The sequence below is a fragment of the Propithecus coquereli genome, unplaced genomic scaffold, assembly GCF_000956105.1.
Source record: "Propithecus coquereli isolate 6110/MARCELLA unplaced genomic scaffold, Pcoq_1.0 Scaffold328, whole genome shotgun sequence".
Classification (NCBI taxonomy): domain Eukaryota; kingdom Metazoa; phylum Chordata; class Mammalia; order Primates; family Indriidae; genus Propithecus; species Propithecus coquereli.
The window spans coordinates 3,156,520-3,163,964 of record NW_012148930.1 but is presented as its reverse complement, the minus strand read 5'-3'; positions in this window follow the sequence as shown (position 1 = coordinate 3,163,964).

Below are 7,445 nucleotides of genomic sequence, written 5' to 3'. Positions count from 1 at the left end.
TAGCACCTCTTGTATTCTCCTGGAGGGAGCTGGAACACATTCTACTAAGTGAAGTATCCCAAGAATGGAAGAATAAGCACCACATGTACTCACCAGCAAATTGGTTTCACTGATCAACACCTAAATGCACATATAGGAATAACATTTATTGGGCGTCGGGCAGATGGGAGTGGGCAGGAGGGGATGGGTATATTCACACCTAATGGGTGCGATGCGCACCATCTGGGGGATGGACACGCTTGAAGCTCTGACTTGGGGGGAGGCAAGGGCAATGTAACCTGAATATTTGTACCCCCATAATATGCAGAAATAAAAAAATAAAAAATAAAAGTTTAGTTGGGTATATAACTATTACGACATTGACATACAAAGTGATAAAAATCCTGTGTCAGTTATAAACACACACACACACTCAATGCTTCGCGACCTGAATTTAGGTTGAAATAAAAAATGTTGGCAGGAAATACGATAAAGTAGGTAAAATTCTGTATTTGTGTTTAGAGATAAAAGGGGTAAGAGTTGTTTAACTCCTTTATACTTATCAGTATTCTCTGATTTTTCTAATTTTAGCATACACCACATTTGAACCACAAGAATCATTTATTTTGAAATAAAGATGTCTAAAATGTAAGACAATACAAATTGAGAGCTATAAAGACCTAACTGGTCATGATCTTCAAATCACATAACATTTCAATGCTTTTTGGCTAGAAGAGTTTTGGAAATTTTAATAATGAGATTCTGAAATGTAATTTTATGTTCATTTACTTCAAACAGCATTAGCTAGTTAAAATCATTTTTTGGCCAGAAACATTTTTAATTTCTAAAAGAAGTGAAACTTTTAAGTGAAAATGAAGATATAAACAATAAGATAAAAATATTTTATCATAACTTATCTCATATGGCACAAACTCAGGTGGCTTACATGCTAAGGCTGTCCCCTCGTGAGTGACCCCGAGTCAGATAAACTGGTTGAGTTGAGAAAAGTCAGATTTCACAGATATAAGGGACATTTGTTATAATTAACAAGTTATTTTGTAGGTAATGTAAATAGTTGTAAATAAATTCTCATGAGCTAATCACCTCAAAAGACCTCATTTTCTGCAGAATACCACCACCATTAAGATTAAGATGCACCATGTGAAATTTAGAGGGACACTAACAGTCAGAGCATAGCAGAACGTAAGGTTAAAAATTCCATGCAAATGGAAACCAAAAGAAAACAGGGGCTAGCTATACTCACATCAGACTAAACATAATTGAAGTCCAAATTGTTAGAAGAGACAAGTCAAAGACAAAGTCATAAAATTTCAGTCTTGTTGACAGTTGTTTTCAAAAATGTGCTATGTTAATATTCAAAGAGATGATTGGCTTTTAGATATAGTGTATCTTCTATAGTTCACTTTCCGTACCGTATATCTGATAAGACTAAACTGATTTTGCTGAAATATTTAGTAAGATGTTAACACGTTTACAGTGTTCAGACTATGCACATTGTGGAAACTATCTTTTATTTCAAAATATTAAGGGGGTACAAATATTTTTGTTACATGGCTTCAGTCAGGGCTATAAATATCCCCGTGATCTGAATAGTGTTCACCGTACCCATGAAGTGGGTTTCCCCCCACCCCTCCCAGCTCCCTGATTGATTTCCAGAGACTTCTACTTCCCTTCGTGTACTTGTGTGCCCACTGGTTAGTTCCAATTTACTAGAACGTGTGTGTGGTGTTTGTATTTCCATCCTTGAGATACTTGCTTAGGATAATGGTCTCCAATTCCTTCCAAATTGCTGCAAAAGGCATTAATTCATCCTTTTCATGGCTGAGTAGTACTCCATGGTGTATATGTAGATAAACACATATATATATATGACATTTTGTTAATCCAGATGGCTCCTTCCCCATGAGCAGACTTTCCGGTTTGGTGAGGCCACTTTGGTCCCCTTCCCAGCAGTCTCCCGGGTGGCCTGGGAGCTGACCCTGGATCCCTGCTGAGACAGCTGGAGACCTACGTTTATGGAACCCGCAGGCAAGCTTGCCCGGCCCCGCCCCACCCCTTCGGCCTCACCGTCGCTCACCTGCGCTGGGCGGACGCGGAGCATCCGCTGGGGCCGCAGGGCCCCGCTCTGCCTGGGCGCGCAGGCGCTTCCTGAAGGGCCAGAGACCGTCGCGGGCGCAGACGGTCGTCTCTGCGGTCGGCTCCTCCCGGCACGCACCGGCTCCTGCCAGGAGGAACGACCACCGCTCGTCGCACATCGGCTCCACCGGGCAGGCGTGGCCGACGCCGACTCTCCCCCAGAAGCACCGCCGCCGCCCCGGCCCGCGGTGCAGCCTTCGCGTGCGCGGACGGGCGCTGCGCCGCGGGCTCCCCGGCTCCCAAGTCCCGCATGCAGACCTCCCCCAGCCCCAGGCAACCCCCTCGAGTGCCGGGGTCCTGGCCCAGCCCACCTGTCCGCCCGCGGTGGCGCCGGCAGGCGGGGCACTCCCGGACGGAGCAGGTCTCGCGGCGCAGGGGCGGAGGCCGCCCGTGGAGGCCGGGAGGGAGAGGCGGAGGCCGCTCTGGCCCCGTCCTGGAAGGGACTCGCCGGACCGTCCGAGGTCCGGGATCTCGCAGGCCCGACGCCGCGTCTTCCCGAGCTGCGCCCACCCCGCCCTTTATCCGAAACCCTCCTCCCCGCGAGGCTCCGCCCAGGCTCCGCCACCGGCCCGCTCCGTGCACCTGGGAGCTGTTCTCAGGGAAGAGAATCCCCGGTTCGGAAAGGAGGATGAGCAACGCCGACCCTGACAGGGCGTTTAGTTTAACCTGCTCCACTTGTGGCTTTTAGGCAGGCAAAGCACAGCAGTTAAGGGGCCAGGGTCGCACTGCCAGGGTCCGTGTTCTCGCTCAAGACACTCACTAAAACGTGTGACTCTCTGAGCCCCTATGTCCTCACTTGCAGCCCGAGAAATAAACAGTGCGTGGTGTTCAGACACACACAAACGCTGAGAACGGTACCTGGCGTAACTCAGTAAATATTAGACGTTAATATTCTGTCATCATTTCATTCCGACATATTCATGAATGCAATTTCACTATTCTATGAAGGTAGAGATCTTGCTAGTTGTTTGTTTTATTTTACTGTTCGTTCTTTCAGGTGCACGTGGAGTACCTGAAGAAAACATGAACAGAAATACAGTTAAAGTGGGAAAAGAGCAAAGCACCTCATGCAAAAACAGGAGCTAGTCTAGAAGTTCTAAAGCAAACAATACATGAAATTTTTAGTTAGTTAAGGAGTTATTTATTTCTTATTTAAATTTGTGCTTTATTTGTATTTTTCTTCATTTACCTATTTTATCTTTTTTAAAAAAAAAACTCAGATTTTTATTTACTTACTCTTTTTGTATTTCCTCGTTCATTGATGTTTATATTTATTTGTCTTAATTTAATCCTTTTTCTCTTTGGCTTTACTTATACTTCTTATCGTAGCTTTCAGATTTGGTTGTTTAATGCATTTAATCTTATTTTTATATTAATTGATATATTTTTAAGCTAATACCTTTACTCAACTATTGTTTTAGCTATATCCCATAAATTCCGATATGCAATGCTTTCATTATTGTTTTCTAGAAATTCTGTCATTTTAGTTTATGATTCTCTTTTGATCCAAGAGTTCCTTAATAGAACATTTTTATATTTTCAGGAAGAACAACCCTTTTATTTTGCTTAAGTTTTAAATGTGCTGCACTGTAACCATATTAATATGGCTTATATTAATCCATTTGGAATTTAGATTTTCTTTATGCCCTAACGCAAATAAATGGCAAATTTTCATGACTGTTTCATGCACAGCCCAAAATAGAGTATATTCTTATTATTAGGGTACAGAGTTGATATATCCATAAGATATAGAGTATTGATTGTTAGAATCTTCTATATCTTTTACTGATATTTTGTTGAGGGTATTTAAGTGTGTATATTTACATCTGGGAAGACACAGAGCAAAATCTTCGCAGCGCTCATCTCTGGACAGAGGAAGTAGATCCAGGGTATTGGAGACAATAAGGGGAATTTCATTCTTTATTCTATTTACATTTGTATTGTTTTGATTGTTTTACAGTGTCAAAGAGTTACTGTTCCATTTGACAAAAATAATAAATTATCTTTAAATTGTAATTCTTAAAATAGCTAGTCACAGAATAATTTACTTGATGCTAAGGAAATATTTTAACTGAATTTTTATTTTCTCACGTTATTTTGAAAGTACATAAAAACAAATTAAAATGTCTGTCAAATTGAAACCTTATCTATCGTCTAATAACTAGTTTTTTATTTATATTTGAGAAGCACACATTAGGCAAACTACTCAGTTGTGGTTAGACATTTTTGACTTCTCATTTTCTCCATTTTTTCTCAATGGAATCATGCTGGGCTTTCCTGAATTCAGTTTTAATGTGTAAGGTTTTCGGCATTTTGATCTTTCTTTTTCAGGAAGAAAAAGACAGATCCTTATGAATTCTTAACTTCCCTTTGAAAAATTAAAGTTTCTCCATGCAGATGTGGGCAGCACCCTTCCTGGCTGTGGAATGTTCTAGGGCGATCACACGTTAGTGCTTCTTTGAACTTTGACTCAGTGTCCCGCACTACAGGGTGACAAAGTTTGCTTTCACATCCGTTACGGTAAAAATTACCTTACTACAGTAAGTTCTTTATAAAGCAAAGTGGTGAGTGTCGTAACATCACCCCCAGCGCCGACACGCCTAACTGAAGTGACAGTTCCGTGAGCTACGACAAAGCCCCTTGCCGGACGGTGCTTCTCATCCAGCAGCCCTCTGCCTCTGCCACCATCTCTCTCTCCACGTGACTTTGCCAAATTTTCTCTCGTCTCCTCAACTCTGCAACCTCTCTCCACATTCTTGGCAGGTGACGCCTCTTTCCCGGAGGAAATAAACAGCACGTGACATGAGTGACCTCATTCTGGCCACAAATCCAGGCCCTCCTCCCAGCCCAGGGCCATCCCCCGACTTTGCCTCTGGTCCCATCTCGTCTCACGTTTTCAGGAATCCTCTGCGGTGTGTTATGTGATATTTCCCCGCGTCTTCCACCTGTGCTTTTCCACTGACCATTTCCATCTAAGTTCCATACTCAAATTTCTCCCATTTTATTAAAAACGACTCCTTCATTCCTACCTCTCCGGTCGTTGTCAGGCTTACTGACAACAAGCTCACTACGTTCGCGTGTCTATTTTTTGTACCTCACGTTTACTCCTCGTCCTACTCCAGTCTCAATTTTATACTCGACGCCGTTTCTTTCGAGGTAATCAGTAACACCCAAGCGGCATTTTCAGTCCCCATCTGCTCTGGTTTACATTCAAACAGTCCAACCATTCCTATCCGTTCCCTTCGTTGTACCTGGTCCTACCCGATCACTAAACTCTGGGTGCCCCACAGCCCCGAACTAGGCCTGTGTGTATCTTCACCATGAAAACTCACCTATGACCTTAGTTTTAATAAACATTTACTGACTGATAGACTCCGAATTATCCCAGTGCTCTGTTCTGGACCCCAGGCTCACATGGTCTTACAGATTGGGCAGGTTCTGAGATGGAAATGAACAGCCAAGAAGATTTTCAGGGAGTCTCGGGATCCGCACCTGCGGGAAGGAAAGAAGGAAGCAGAAGGGGAGAAGTTGAGCTGCAACGTTGTTTCGACCAGAGGCCCCGCCGATGCAGTGGGGGCTCAGCAGCAGGGATGACCCCTTAGAGCTGTCTAAGCTCAGGTGAGGGGCCTTTTCTCCAGAACTCCTGCTGACCAGGCACCGGTGCAGGCCGCCCTGAGAAGGAGCCATGACCTTGCAAAGCTCCTCCACTGAGACGAGCCCTTCAGGGCACCGGTGAGAGGGCTCCTAGCAGCCGGAGGAGTAAGTCTTTCATCTCGGAAGGGAATCTGGGTGGTGCGTCGACCGCAAGAATCAGCTGCTCACTTAGTATTTTCACTGACTGTCTCACAGACACCTCAAAAATACGTTTCCAAACTGAACTCCTCGTGCCAGTCCCCATGCTTCTCACTGCTTCTCCTCCTCATTCTTCCCACCACGCAGGTGGCCGTCATCCACTTGGTCAAACCAAAACCTTCAAGTCCTCCTGAACTCTTCTCTGCCTCACGTCCACCCCCCGTCTAATCGATTACCAACGTGAAGTTTTCACATTCTAAATATCTCTCATTTCAGCCCAGTTTGCACCATTCCTGCTGCTGCCACCAGAGCCTGGATGATGGCATCGTCTTCCTCAGTGGTTTCCCTACGCCCACGCTTTCCCCCCTTCAGACCGGTCTCTCCATACTACAGTCCTGGTGTCTTTTTGTTTTGTTTTGTTTTTGAAACAGGGTCTTGCTCTGTTGCCAGGGCTGGAGTGCAGTGGTGTCATCATAGCTCACAGCAACCTCAAACTCCTGGGCTCAAAGTGATCCTCCTGCCTCAGCCTCCCGAGGAGCTGGGACTATCGGTGTGCATCACTGTGCCCGGTTAATTTTTCTTTTTTTTTTTTTTCTATTTTTTTGTAGAGACAGGGTCTCGCCCTTGCTCAGGCTAGTCTCAAACTCCTGGACTCAAGTGATCCTCTTGCCTCAACTCCCAAAGTCCTAGGTGAGGGCTACTGCTTCCAGCCTAGTAGTATCTTTTTAAAATGCGCTTGTAAGCATCTCATTCCATTCGGTGACTTCCAAAATCTTCAATTTGGCCCACAAAGGGCTCTACCATCAGGCCTCCCAGCTCTCCAGGTTTCACTTGACGTCTTTCTTTCTTTCATGCCTTTCCACTCGACCTATCCTGGGTTTTTATTAGCTTCTTGGAAACACTGTGTTCTTTGCTGTTTCCCACATGTTCTTCCTCTGCCTGAATACTTTTCTCCCTTCCGCTCTCAGCCTAGGCGCCTCTTCCTCACTGAAGACTTTCTGGAACATCCATGGCCAGGCTGCCTCATCTGGTGTTTCCACTGACGGAAAGAGAGCCTCTCCTGGCGTGCCGCACCTTGTGAGGATTTGCTCACATCTCTCTTCCCCACCATAGCACCGCGCCGGAGAGCAGAAACAGTGTGCGTGTTATTCGTTGTCTCGCTGCAGTGCTCAGCACTCTGCCTTGCGTGTGGTCTGAGCTGGAGATTTGCGATCGCATGTGCTGTTCCCTCTACTTGGAATGTCTTTTCCAGTCTCACTTCTCAGACTCACTTAACCTTTTTTCCAGGAAACCTTTACCCTACCCACACCAAAAAAAATTTAACTGCCACCTCATGCCTGCGTTGTTGGATTTCTCATGCTCTTATTTCTTTAGCATTTGGAGTTTACGAACTGGCAACTTTGAGCCACGTTGCCCACAGAATGTTTTATCTCCCTCCAACATGTAAAAATCAGTAGATTTTGCAGTTAATAAATCAGAAGGTATGGAAAAAGTGGGTATGTGTTTCCACATGACAA